This window comes from Diadema setosum, chromosome 16 (assembly GCF_964275005.1).
Source record: "Diadema setosum chromosome 16, eeDiaSeto1, whole genome shotgun sequence".
Lineage (NCBI taxonomy): Eukaryota > Metazoa > Echinodermata > Echinoidea > Diadematoida > Diadematidae > Diadema > Diadema setosum.
In genome coordinates this window covers 33,357,230-33,372,620 of record NC_092700.1, presented here as the reverse complement: position 1 = coordinate 33,372,620, position 15,391 = coordinate 33,357,230, and the positions used below count along the sequence as shown (strand labels likewise).

Below are 15,391 nucleotides of genomic sequence, written 5' to 3'. Positions count from 1 at the left end.
TTTTTTATTTTGTGCCTTGGAGGACAAAAAAGAATGTCCTCACTCATGCGTAAAGTTTTCTCTTTAATTAACCTATTAGCGTAATAGCCAATTAAATTCCCTTCAATATGGTATATAACACATTGATTTTCATAAAAATCTTCTATGAAAAATATGACCTCGAAAAAGCGTTTACTTTCTTTTTTTTTTTTTGCTGAGTGTATAATATAGAATATGCCCACATCAACATATAAAAAGAGATCTCAAAGAGCACTTAAGAGAAACCAGCATTCAGCGTGTGCTATAGAAATCAGGACAAGTATAAGTGTTCGGCACAGCACGTTTCTGTAGTGATAATATAGAATTGATTTTGTTAGTAGGCCTACCTCAGGCTCCCGTACGACATTCATCATGTGTTCATTAGGTGATAATGTTATAAGCTATAGTGTGAATGTATCATAAAGAATTTGCAGTGTGTTTTTGGTTAGATAATTTCAAACTTTCAACACGCTCCCGATACTTCTTGCTATTGCTGAATGAACTCTGTCAATTCTGTGAATATGATTGATCATTTCAAGTGTTGGAGTCAGTCGTTTACTATAGTTATATTTGAGTAACGATATTTTTAATTGGATCGGTATACGATTTTTTTTTCAAAATAACTTTTTTTCAATATTTAGTGGCAGTCTAATACATTTAAACCATTTTCGAAAAAAAAAATGCTCTCCTCTTCTTCAAAGAGATATAGCGACCACTTAACAGTGCATTAAATTGAAATCACGTTTCAGGGCATATATACTCTCTCTTCATTTCGTAAGTTTCTATATAGTATATGCCTTTCGTTTATATCTACATTTCGGAATCGAAGAACTCGCAACCCCTTCGGTATTGGCCGTTAAAAGAAAACAAGCAAATACAACAAAAAGCGCGCGCGCACACTCACACACAAACACACACACACACACACACACACACACACAATCGACCTGTTCGTTGAATCTTAACTGAAGAGGTGAAACTTTACTATTACTATTTTTTTATTGTTGACAAGGTAAAAAAAAAAGAACTTGTGCTGTTATTTTTGGTGTATTGTTGATATACGAGAAGTATGAAAATAAATTGAAATTGAATTGAATTGAAATTGAATCGACTTGCACTGAATTGAAAACCTAAACTGATCTGCAAAGGAAATACACACAAATGTTGTCTTAGCGTTTGGACTCTCAAGTTCTCTATGATTACTCGAATCGTTTTGAATTGAAAACCTTTCAAACTGAACTGCAAATGAATTATACACAAATGTTGTCTTACTCCGATAGTGAGAAAACAAAACCTAACGTCATATAAACATCGATAAATTCAACAAAAAATAAATCGTACTTACATTGTGTAAAGTACAAAAAGACGCCTTCTGTGTCATGCTTAGAGATTGAGGACAAAGAAAAAAAAGGAGAAGAGAGAAGATAGCTGGATACGAAGCCTGTTACCAATACCACACCCTCAAATCCTTCATCACTCTGATCGGCTCGCGGTATATAGGTTGATATTTTACTATATAGTGCCATTTCACTCCGAGCTTCTTCTCGAATAAAACTGTCCCCTTTTATTAAACGAGTCAGACACTTAGCTGCTCAAGTGTATGTGTTTGTGCGTATATATTTATTGTGTTTTCTCTAGGCACGAAATCCCCCTTTTTAAATTATGAGTCAAGGAAAGTACACATGCCATGAAGTTACAAGATTTGGTTTACCTTAAAGATATCCCGTTACATCGGCGACTGACGTAAAATCAAGATACAGTAATCCTTTCCGATTTGTGGTCGTACAGTCGGCGGGTATCTGCCGCGGGTGGTAAACTGCCGTCATGCACGACTGTCCGGCAATATCATGTCGAAAGAGCCGTATAGGCTGATGGCTAATTTATTGTTTGTGGCCAGCCCTGTACTAGGAGTGTTTCTGTTGCGCACTTGCTAATTTTCATATTCATGCATTGCGCATGTCCCGCGTCAAGGTCAACGACGCGGAGTTTGAGGAGTTTAGTATCAGAATGCTGCTGCCAATGAGTCAAGTTTTCTTTTGTTTTGCTTTGCTTTGTTTGTTTGTTTGTTCGTTTGTTTGTTTGTTCGTTTGTTTGTTTGTTTGTTTTTTATAAAGAGGGGTTCCCACTATCACGTTTGGCGCCAAGATTGAAATCGTGGCCTTAATCGTGAAGGAATCGTGGTGATCTTATCAGATCGTATTAGATTGTATCAGATCTTGAGGTCAATCGTGACAATCGCATTAATCGTAGAAAATTTTTGGACGGTTCAAACAGTTTTTACGATGAACACGATTAATTTTTGATCGTGATCATTGCATCAGATTGTCTTGTATCGTTTCAAAACGCAGCAAATCGTATCTAATCGTGGTTCTTAATCGTGTAGATCGGGATCGACTTTTTCATTTTCCTTCTGCTTATTTTGCACATTTGCCCTTATTTTACTCGCAAATCGTATATATTTTGTATTCCGCGAGGTTGAATAAGGGAGGGATGGCACAATGAAATACAAAAAAAAAAAAAACATCACTGAAACATCCACCAGAAGCAGAATGTTCCACATACCCAACAAAGTAACTTTTGTGACCTTTGAAAAGTGACCATTGTCGTGGATGGAAGGTCACTCGTGCACGACTATAAAGATCACTGTCATTATTTTTTACTTAGAAGTTAGACAATAAGTGTAGCAATACCCCTGCGAAATAATTTTGCTTAAGACTTCTTCTTCTTTTTTTTTCTTTTTTTGTTAAACAGTGGCATTATTTTAGGGGAGTTACCTTTCTGTTGTGTGTGTGTATTTCGGTTTTGTTAAACACTGTTAAATAAAACAATAAATCAAGCCAAACCAACCAATCTTTCAACACCCCATGAGATAACGACATATTGAAATAAAAATGCATATGATACATACTATGCGAATATGAAATCAAACACAAAAGCAATGCTATCAGTTCGGCCAACTTCCTTATATTGAGCGTTAATAACATATATTATGTTAGCATTCAAAAAGATCCCATCCTCTTTTTTAGCTTCAATTTCATTATATTTTCTTCATGTATTTCAAAGAAAGGTGAAAACATTTGTTTTGATCTATCTTTTTTTTTTTCTGGAAGAAAATGGGGCAATGATCTGATCTTGTGTATTCGGGTTTTTTTTTTTTTTTTTTGCTTTTTTTTTGCTTTTTTTTAGGGGGAGGAGGAGCACGTCGATTCAATAATCTATTAATTTCTTTAGGTTAAATTAGAGGAGGGACTATATATCTGAGGTTGTGGCTGGCCTAGGTGATGCTTTCTATCTGATGATAACGTAATCGTCATTCGCAATACTGCAAAGGTCACGTTCTCATCATCCTCAACCTGTCAATCAACCCTTGCCATCATCAATGGTTGTGGATAGTAGGCCTAATCACTCTGCAGAAGGTGAGGAAACAATGAAATCCATCGTCAGCCGGACTAGGCCTATAATATTCCCATTCGGGTCCAATCGCTTTTGATCCCGATCGTGAAAGATATCGTATCTTATCTCAACAGCCCGTATTGGTTCGCGGTATTCGTATTGGAACGTATCAGAATGTAGCTGCACGTACCAGATCGGGGATCCGGATCGTAATGATAGTGGTATAGATCGGAACAAATCATGGACTCAATTGGGACAATCCTATCGGATCGTATTTGAACGAGAGACCAGATCGTGACAGATTGAATTGCTTGAAATAGACTAATCGTGACCATATCGCATCCAAGCGAAGCAACACGTATTGACTCGCATAACTTCGTATCCAAACGTGAAATTTCAGACGAGTTCAACGAAACTTCCACGATCAGTTACGAATGTCCAATCGTGCCGTTCGTAATAGATCGTACGATAGTGGGAACCCCGCTTTAACGAGCAGTGTTCGGGGAAAACAATGGCGTCTATCACTCAGGTTTGGATCGTCAATTCGTGTTTGATTGACCAAGAAGATGCGAGACGGATTGCGTATAGTGAGAGTTCTGTGTGTTTCAAAGGGGGAAAATTAAAGATTTTCCACGCTACTTTTAATATCAAAGGCCTGTACAGCTGTAAACAGGCATCCTAATGTCCTTTGATAAGTCCAAAATATGCTGGCGTCTATACAGCATACAATATCCAAATGGCAGGCGGAGATAAACCTCTTACTAGCAAGATTTTGAAGTAATTTTCTAATGATACAGTCAAAATCCAAGCGTTTCAGAAGATTTTAAGGACAGCTATTATAGACTTCTTATCTAATAATCAATCTAGACTCATCATCTCACACTTAAGCTGATTAAACATCTTTGACCTACTTTTGGAAAATCCTAGCTTTACGCACAAATTAAGAAAAAAAAAGCAATCAAGAGGGGACCCCTTTCTGTGAATACTTCATGACTAATTTTGTTGAACGAAAAAGACTCTTTACAAGCGTATTTTCCTGTGCTATGATAGTGAGGACATAATTTAAGTCTAATTCACGCAATCTCATTTGCTTTGATTCTATTCTTTTCAGTTCCATTTTAATTTTTGCTTTTCTTTGTTCTTATATGTATATATATATATATATATATATATATATATATATATATAAGCTTATATATATATAAGCTTGATGTGACTGTGATGTGCATGTGTGTGTTTTGTGTATCGTATGTATGTATATATGCTTGTAATGTAATGTAATCGTATTATGCTTGTAATGTAATTTCTTTTTTTTTTCTCTCTCTCTCTCTCTTTCTCCATTTCCAGTTTAGCCAGCTTAGGACGTGTGATCCCACTATACGCTAAAGAAGAGCTTGTGTGGCGATTTCAGTTTGTTCTATGAGCTTCATGACTGTGATATGCATGTGTGTGTTTTGTGTATCGTATGTATGTTAGCGTAAGTGAGTGTGTAACTCATTTGTATGGACCTCTTTACAGGGAGATTCGATGCCTTTGCCTTTCCAAATACGTTTTCTTTTCTTTTCTTTTTTTTTCGTTTTGCATCTCTTCCACCTTTTTTAAGACTCATAATCCCAGAGAATAAGACTTAAATGAAGTGGAAGTATACATCTTTTGTAACTCAAACGTTTGTCGGTTTGCCAGTTTGTCAGTTTGTCGGTGTGTCATTATACAGTTGGCCATTTCTGTATTTCCTGTGCATGTAATTTTGATTGTCGACGTTTATGATTGCATATAATTCTAATCTGAAATATTGATGTGAATGCATGTACTTGTTTTTTTTTCCTCATGTAATTGTATATACTGTATACTGTTTTGCTTATATTTATCATCTAAGGGACCCTTCTGCACAACAGTGCTGTAACGATAACAGCGTTGAGGAGGATCATCCCTCCGTTAAAGTATCCACTTGTCTGCAATTTATCATTGTGTTCACATTTTCTATGATGGAAAATTAAATACAATGCAACAATTCAATATAATGATTTGCCATACTTACTCTTTTACAAACACTTGTGCATGACTTGATTTGCTTGGTACCATAATTCAGTAACACCGGTGTATAAAACCCATCTCATTGACCATGATGTTGTTTTATTGCCAATCAGGTAAAAGTTCAAGTATGCACTTGTCTGTGAATCATTTGTCATGCCCTGTTTCTGATATCAACAGAATAAACAACAAAAAAAAAAATACACATGATCTTGCTCATGGATTATACGACCAAATCATATATCAGATAATGTGATAAAAACGATAAAAATGTGCTAATTTTAAGAAGATGGAATGGAATAAAACTAAATCATAAACATATGCGTCGTAGACATTTTTGTTTCTGTTTTATTTCTTTGCTCTCGTTTTCTCCAAGTACCAACAGCAGTGTACAAAATCTGACACATTGCAGCAGCACGAGAATGTGGACGAAACTCAATCCTTTGAAGCGAACTAGTACTAAACATTGTGCGATGCCCACGACACGTAGGATGGTCTATTTTCTTTGACACAATAACGGTAAGAAACCGAGGAAGAGATAGAGATTAGGTACTTAAAGAGATTAATCTTATATTAAAGTTCTGATTATCAGGACACGCCCAGTAAAGCTCCACTCCCCATGTGATCACTAAAGGCCGGTATACTCCTGCTGGAAAGAACACAGTGTCTCACAGTGTGAGAAACACAGTATGAACACAATGTGAGTCATCAATTCACAATGTGAAACGAAGCATTACTATGTGAACGCTCTGTGAAAAACCACGCCACGTATCAGTGTGAAATCATCTCACACTGTTAAATTCGAGCGTTTTCACATAGTCGTCTAGTGGGACACTGTGTTCTTTCCAGTAGGGATAGGAGAGCTCTACTTCTTCCGTAGCATGCTGACTGCCTTGCACCCGCCTTTGAGCGCCCCCCAAGCCGCCATAACCTGATCCTCGTCGACATCTTCGACGCCCTCAGCACGCAGGTCCTGCGAGGTCTCGTACACTATCGACAAAGGGGACGCCAAAGAGACAGAAAGGAGAGGAGAATTCATAGAAGTAAATGCTGGTGTAATTATGTTTGATCAAAGAAGCAACATCAGAAAATGGCGTTACAACAGTTATTGTAAGTTAGGCCACGCATTTGCAGTTATTCCACTGTACTGGAATTTTCACACGTTCTAACGTGATAAAGCTATGTTTAAGTTGTCTTTAAATGTATTTGAATACATATAAATCATTTCACACTACGTATAGCACTAAACACAATGTGTATCATATGCATGATTATATATGCGTAATTATATATAATAGTTATGTATGATAGTTCTGCTAATTTATAAATCTATCATTTTAAATGTACACACTGGCAAGAGAAAACGGTTGACAGTCGCTTTGGTTGGCATTGACAATTTCTTCAGCCACTATCAACCAAAGCCTTGAAGAAGAAGAAGAAGAAGAAGAAGAAGAAGAAGAAGAAGAAGAAGAAGAAGAAGAAGGGGGTTGTAGATTGTGATGTAATTGTGTTTGCGGTAAGGTAACTTTCCGCTTGAGGAATATCAGGGATCCCTGAATTTATGAAATACAGCTAGTACTCCAACTGTCATAATATTGTAAATTGATACATGTACATGCACAATTTAGAGTATGATGACGGGTGGTTTATTTCATGTTTGTATCCATTCAATTGTTTATGAATTTTGTTTGCTGTAGTTTTGGAAATGAAAGAATAACAAGGTAACTCTGCAGAGAACAAAAAAGAAATCATACTGTAACAGTGAAATCGATATAATTATCTAGATGAAAAGTTTACGAGATTATATCTAATAAAATAAAACACAATATTGTTGAAATATATTATTGATAAGTATTAAAAGTAATAATTAATTTCAAATACAGTTCTTGTTTGGAAACGGTCGCAGTTCATAAGGATAATATATATATATATATATATATATATATATATACATATATATATATATATATATATATATACATATATCAAAATGATCTCTTACCTAGCTGTTTGAATGGAACCATGTTAACGTAGTGGCATCCCTTCTTCGCAGCTGACAGGGCTTTCTTGCCAGCGTGTGCCACAGCAGACGCAGCACTCTTCACGTCGCTGGCAGCCTTGCTCGCCCAGTCGCCCACGCTCTTATAGGCGTCGGAAAACCAGCCTTCCGCTCGCATCCTGTCCAGCTGTCCCGGATCATCTGTCGTGCGATACGCTTGGTTGGTTAGGGGGTATTTCTTTTTACTTTTTTTTTAACGTGTCCATTATTCATTTTATTATTGGTTTTGCCAATTCCTTTTGATTATCACTACGAACATCATAATCATTCTACTGTTAATTGATAACATCTTTTAAGATAAAGCCTTGATTTTTTTTCAACAAATTTTAATTCCAGTCAACAAAACATAGCATAATGATTACGTTGATAATAAAAGTGAGCGACATGGCAAGATACGTGGCCTTGTCATTATACTCTTAAGTTCTAATGAAATGTATTACATATCAATTTTGTAAGACAAGATGTGGAAGCAAATTAAACAGAAAAAGAAATTAAATGATATTCCACTTAAGAAGCCGGGTTGTATTTATATGGATTGCTCCGGGTTAATCCTGTTGATTATGATCAGACATTGTAAATGAATATAAAAATTTGAGAAAATAGTGCTACTGCAAATATAAACATACACATAAACTCTTTCACACACACACACACACACGCGCGCGCGCGCACACACACACACACACACACATAAATGCAGATGGAAGGAAAACGTAAAATGAGCGAAGGGTAGGGGAAGGGCAAAAATTGGGAAAACAGAAACGGTTCAGCGACATGCACATACGCTTTAGATCTAATTTTAGTGTTATTTCATGGTTTGGGTTTTCTACGTTGAAATCAAGACTCTTGGGATGATTATGTTGGAAAATATATCTACATGCAACAGACATACAATATACATACAAATATACTCATTGACTTATTTCGCCATTCTTTGACACCAACGTGTGTTCATCTAGGGGGCCAGGCGGGGTTCGAACCCGAAGCCATTTTGCAGCATGCACTGCTTCATCTTTCATGTTTGATTATAAAACGAAAACGCTTTAACAGCATTAAGGGTGAACAGGTGGACACAAGTAGGTGCCTAGATTTACCTACCGCATGATTTCTCGGTGGAATACCCAGAATGTATGCACCAAGTAGGGTTCGACCCCAACTTCTCATATGAAAGGGTCTAGAGCCTAAGCTACTACCGTGGACTCCCGTTATAACGAAGTCCTCGGGACCGACAATTTTCTTTCGTTATATCGAAATTTCGTTATAAGCGAACAAATAAACAAATAAACATTAAAGAACATAGAACAAAAAATGTTGCGGTTCGAATTTTTACTTCGTTATAACCAGAATTTTGTTATAACCGTGTTTGTTATAACGGGAGTGCACTGTATATTGATACCCACAGCACACCCACCGTCGTGTTAGGTGTACACATAATAGCTTACACACATCAGCAGGAAATAAAAGAGCAGGGCCCTGTTTCATAAAGCTGTTCGTGAAGTTACGGATGACTTTATACGAACGACTGGAATTTGAAGTGGCAATATGTGTGCACACTTTTTCCCCTTACGTTTTAACAAAGTACGACTGTATGTAAATATTCTTCATCTACAATAGGGGAAAAATACACTTTCAACTAAAACGTGTGTTAAAATGTAAGAACAATCACTATCATCTGCAAATGTCAACGCTATTGAAATTAACAATGATTAAGAAACAAACTTGGCTTACCATAATAATTCCAGTCGTACGTAAAGTCTTGCGTAACTTTCCGAACATCTATATGAAACAGGGCCCACGTGCTGTAAACATGAACGGCTTACCTCGTGATTCCTCGTTATAGAACTCGGAATGAAGTCGACCCTTGCACGATCCCTCGTGTAAGACGGCCAGGAACAAGGCAAGGGAGAGTATTACAGTGTACTTCATGTCTGGAACAAAACAATACTGTGGTAGTTAGTAGGCCCCCCTAATTATGAAAAGGTTTATTTCAGTAATTATTATGCATATATTGTGTAACGACTGCCCTATCATCTAGAATGATGATTACGATAATAATAATAATAATGATAATAATAATAATAATAACAATGATAATGATGATAATGCTAACAATAATGACAGTCATGATATCGCTAAAACATTAATGGTGATTAAGATATTATCATGATCATAATAATAACCGAAATGGTGATGTCTTATTGCACAGAGAAGCCTCTCCAGTGTTGGGTTGGTATTGCTCTTCTGATTTGTTAATAGGGTACAACCTTCTTCTTCTTCTTCTTCTTTCAATAAAGTACAGGCCACCTTGTGGTGTATCAGCGTACTGTTGATATTATCACCCAGGCATTACCAAGAACCCGTTTGTACACGTAGGGCCAGTTTCAAAGAGAAATTTACGATAAGCGCAACTACATTGGTAACACTACCACCAACAATAATTGTTGGAAGCATCTTGATGAAATTTAATTGCCCCTGGTTGTAGGACATCTTGCTTAAGTATGTCCAAGACTGTAAACCATGAAGTTGAATCCACCATTTCGCAATGCTTCCACTATATTTTGCCTTGTATTTTGTTTGTTTTAACAATGAAATGTAAGTCATACAAGAACAACAAAAAAATCGACGCAAAAGAAAAATGCAATTTTTCTGCACCAATTCCCGTTTAATATGGTTTCAGAAATTTAATTGCCAAAAACTTCGACTGTTGTTATAGTTTTGACGCATAAAAAGAAGTTGCTTTTATATTTCTCAGAAAGATTTTGTGACTTTAAACAAAGTCATAAAAAAGATGGATGAGAAACTCTTATACTTGAAAATCACTCCTCGAATCCCTTTCAAAATTAACACGGACTGTCATAATGGTTATAATCACTGTTTTGTCTTCTTTTCGTCCGCACAGGTCTCTTAAAGTAACTTATTAAGTCATAACTTGCAAGTGGGCGACAAGCCACCTGGCACAAAAACAAATACGATATCATTGCAACCTTCATAAGTTGTCCTCAAGGAGAAAAAATATGGACTAGATAGTAAAAAATCTCACACCTCATCTCAAAATCTCAACTGTTTTTGCTTGAAATTCACTGATGTGATAAGAATTTCTGTTGAAAGAATTACAGGATCCCCGCCCCCATAAAAGAAAATAGTATAAACGCATTAGATCTTTTAGACTCTTAAAAGAAGTTGTGAAATTGAAATTTATCTCTGAAATGCTCACATCGATCAATCAGCACATGTCGACAATGCTAAACGAACTTAAATTGCAAAAGATAATGTCTCGTCAAGGGGCTTGTTATCGTGAATCCCAAGTTTCCTTCCTCATGAGTACGTAACTCAATATCCAAAAAATACTGTATATATAAAAGCAGTCGACCGACAGCTTTAATTATCCATAGCAACAATCATGACAACAACAAAAAAAAACCTTTTGTCTATACTATACTCGCCAATCGGGCTTTCGCGCCCTACCCCTTGCAATATCTCTCATCAGTTTGCTTGACCAGAATAATTGGTGGACAATCAGATTCAAAGATTTGGATGTTCTGTTGATGTCTGCAAAATTCTGATTATAAAAAGCTGAATAAAGCATGAGGCATAACAGATACACACATTATGTTTACTATGTTAGGCAAGATGATCGGCTAAATCAATGGAGTAAGATTTCAGAATGGCGTGATTAAAAGAATTAATTTCGGAAATTCGGAAACACGCAAGATGACGGTCACTCACCTGCAGTTGTATGTCGATGTCTCCGTCAATTTTCAGACGTATGCTCCCGTGAGAAGTTTGGAAGATACTGACACACGTTTGGTCCAGTCATGCAGTATATAAAGCCTTGCGGAAGCACGAAAGTAAAACGGTTTTTACCTGCTGACATTAGCGAGCTTTAGATCAGCGATGCGAACGCTACGACGACGCTAATTAGACCAAAACCGGTGTGCTGCACCTGCGCGAGACAGCTGTTCCTATTGTCCAACCCGGGAGGCTGCGTCGTCTTTTAACGTTCGCGTAGTAGAGCTAAAGCTCGCTGATAAATCATAGTGTACCAGCAAAATTTTCTGGGCTCTGTTCCATCTTGTTGCCAAGACAAGAGCAAGAAACATATGTCATAGTCTTCCGGTCTGTCTTTTCTGTCTTTTCAAACACGGATTACCGGGAATATGGCCATGAAATTTAACCCCCAACTGCCTCTTCAAACAACAGGAAACAGAGAGAATACAGAAACCCATGTACAGTGGTGTGTGGTGTTTTTTTTTTTCTCCCTCTCCGTTTGTCTGTCTTTTCACAGACATCACGAAATAATTAAATCCGCAAAGACTGATACAGGAAGAACGTTTTGCTGTTGTTGTTGATGATGATGATGATGTTGTTATTATGTGGTTGTTGTTGTTGTTTCGGGGTTGTCTCTCTGAGCGAGTATGCGGAATGTTTTTTCTTCGTCAATTTCGATTATATCTAATGTATATTGTAGGCAAAGTCGAGTCGACACAGTCTCAAGGTTCAATCCTTGGACCACTACTGTTCACCCTTTATATAGACGATATAGTTCAGCAGGTACAACACTGCGACCTACAACTTTATGCAGATGATACTATTTTGTATTACTCTCACAAAGATGTTAATTGTATAGATTATTTTCTGAATACAGACTTGGAACGCATATATGATTGGATGTGTTTGAACAAACTTAGTTTGAATGTTGATAAAACGGAGAGTATACTGATTGGTACCCGTGCAATGTTGACAAAACGCAAAGATTTAAATGTTTATATTAACGGAAAACATATTCAATGCAAAGAAGCCGTGAAATACTTAGGGGTGATAATAGACCAAGAATTGAAATGGAATGATCATATTGAATATCTTTGTAAAAAATTGGTAAATTGGTTAATTTTTTAGGTCGTCTTCGAGTTTATATTAATGAATGTAATTTGAAATTGATTTACCGCACAATAATTCTCTCTTTGTTTGATTACGCAGATATAGTGTATGATTCCTCCCACCTGAAATATACCGATCGACTGCAGAAATTACAAAATAGGGCTGGTAGAATAATACTTGGAATAAGTCCCTATAAACATATATCCAATCATGAATTACATCAAATTTTGAATTGGGAATCCCTGAAATCTCGCCGTATTAAACATTCTATATCTTTGGTGTATAAAAGTTTAAATGATCTCAGCGCACCATATATGCAAAATTTATTTCAATTTGTTTCACATCCATACAATTTACGCTCCCATGGAAATCTCTCCTTACCAAAGCCTCACACTGATTATTGTAAAAGAATGTTTTCATATCGTGGAGCTTCTTACTTTAATGATTTACCATGTGATGTTAAATGTTTAATTTCATATAATTTGTTTCTTAAAGAAATTGATCAACACATACCAAAATGGCTTTAATGTTTATATATGTGTATATGTATGTATATATATATATATATATATATATATATATATATATATACATTTATGTATAATGATATCATGGATATTTTGGGCGGGGGGGGGGGGGGGAGGAGGGTGAGTCATAATGATGGGATAATTGGGGTTGCAATGTATTTGATTCAACTGATAGGTGTCAGAGGTATATGTTTCCATTTTGTTCTTATCTTAATCTCATTTTTGGTTTGATTTAAGACTTATTGATATTCTTCATTATTATGTATTATTTATTCATGTCTTTATCATTGTGTGTATCACATCATTGTTATCTCTAGGACCCCTCTGGAAAACAGCTGTGTTATGACAAACATAGCTGAGTAGGGCTATCCTTCCGTTCATTTTATGTACTATTTTGTTTATGCAATGATTATAATTATGTAATGTGACTTTTAACGGAAAATAAATTCAAATCAAATCAAAAATCAAATCAAGCAAAGTCGTCAAGTGGATCATGATTTTCAACTTGAGTTCTGTTATTGACAATCTTCATGTAAATTTGCAAATAAATTCCAAATGCCGAAAAGGAATCGAAAGTGTAAACGTGAATCAAACTCAAGAAAGGATACACTCGTAATAACTAGCTGGAGAAAATTTCATTTTTTTTTTTCATTTCATTTATTTTCACTTAATAAAACAGGCATACATAAAAAATATGACAATAGTATAACAAATATAACATGAAAAGTGACAAAATAGACAAACAAGCAAACAAACAACCAAAGTTATCAAGTGAAGGGGTTAATGAGAAGGCGCTGGGCCTTATTTAAACTAACCCCGGGAAAGCAAATACAGTGTATTGTCTCTTCTTTCTACAAACTATACTAAACCAGTAACTGAAAAAAAAAAGTCAGCAACACGCGCTCATATTCGCATACATACACATACACAAACAAAACATACACAAGCACATTAACAAGACACAAGATGCCATTTACACAAACACACCCCTGTCATGCTCCTCTACTATTAATTCAGAATGATATTGAGTAATTCCAGAATACTTCTCAAATAAAATACGCTTGAATGCTTTCTTAAAACTTGTTACTGTCTTCTTACATTTCACATCAGAGTGTATAGAATTCCAGATTTGTGGACCTTGAAAGAATATTGACTTTTTGTAAGAGGATGTACGAATCATAGGCAAGTAAAAATTTTTACAATTTCTTGTGCCATAGTTATGATTATCTTTGTTTAATTTGAAATACCCAAGTTGTGATACAGGTAAAATATCATTATAACATAAGTACATATATATTGCACTCTGTAATAAATACATGTCATACACAGTTAAAATAGACAAAGAAGAAAAGATTGGCAAGGAGGGTGCCCTATACAATGAATGCGAGACTATATAATTTTAATAGCTCGCTTTTGTAATTTAAACAGTCTCTGCATATTATGCACGCTAGATTTCCCCCATGCTAAAATACAATAATTCAAATGTGGTATAAATTACGATTGTCTCGCCGATCTCGCCAATGAGGTAAACTGCTTGGCACTTTCTCGAGTATTTTACGAAATATATCTCAAAAGACGATCGATGATGCGTCAAGGAGCTTTCCAAAGCGTGTATGTCTCTTAATGTACATATCATTAATTTTCTTATCCTTGCTCTGTAATACAGACAAGCTCCGATAACTCGTTGTTGACGGGAATCTAGTTATCGAAATCGTGTCAAAATCCTATAGGCCTCGTCTAGGTGACAGAGGCTGAACTTTGCTTTATTGTCCGCCCATTTTTTAATGATTTTTTTACCCTGTTTTGAGGGTGCTGAATGCGAATCTGGATGATGCAGCTTTTGCATACTGGACAATTACGAGATATTCAAGATGGTCACCAAAATTAGCATTCCCTTATACAATTGTATTAATTTTCCTTTATACATGTAAATGGTGAAAATTGAAAAGATTTGATGATTTTTACCGCTTAACCCTAAAGGGGCCGGGCTTTTTTGGCTATGCTCAGACCGGGGGGGGGGGGGGGATGGATTTCCCCCCCCCCCCCTCCCCCCGAGATCTCGGCCATCGGTGGTGCGATCGCGATGAAATTTTGCATGCGTGAGACCCGCGTCATAATCTACAAGACTGTGTCATAAAATTTTTAGAAACAATCAATTTTTAATTTTAATTAATTGATTATGCAAATTAAGCTCAAGATGATATTTTTGCCTAATTAAAAGCACCGAGAGTCTAATTTTTGATCTGTAAATCTGTTTTAGCATATTCAACAATTGTACATCACAAAAACTTCCAAAACTCATTTCAATTCTTATGTATTTTATTGTTTTCAGAATTTCTTATGTATTTCTGTGTTTTTCAACTTTTGTTTTTTCTTTGTTTTTTCATTGGAAATTGTCACTGACCACTTTTCTACCATAATTAGCACAAAATTAATCAATGAAAGTGATTAATTGTAAAAATAATCAGGTTTTTATGACTTTCAT

At 35.9% G+C, this 15,391-nt stretch overlaps 1 long non-coding RNA gene across 1 annotated transcript; it reads right to left on the bottom strand.

The window, feature by feature from the left end:
* Positions 1 to 7,604: 7,604 nt before the first annotated feature.
* Positions 7,605 to 11,371, bottom strand: LOC140239936 (uncharacterized). The gene is made up of 3 exons (XR_011902003.1): positions 11,228 to 11,371; positions 9,322 to 9,429; positions 7,605 to 7,642 (listed from the first exon to the last, which is right to left on the bottom strand). It is a non-coding gene; the product is annotated as an uncharacterized lncRNA (long non-coding RNA).
* Between the last annotated feature and the right edge of the window lie 4,020 nt (positions 11,372 to 15,391).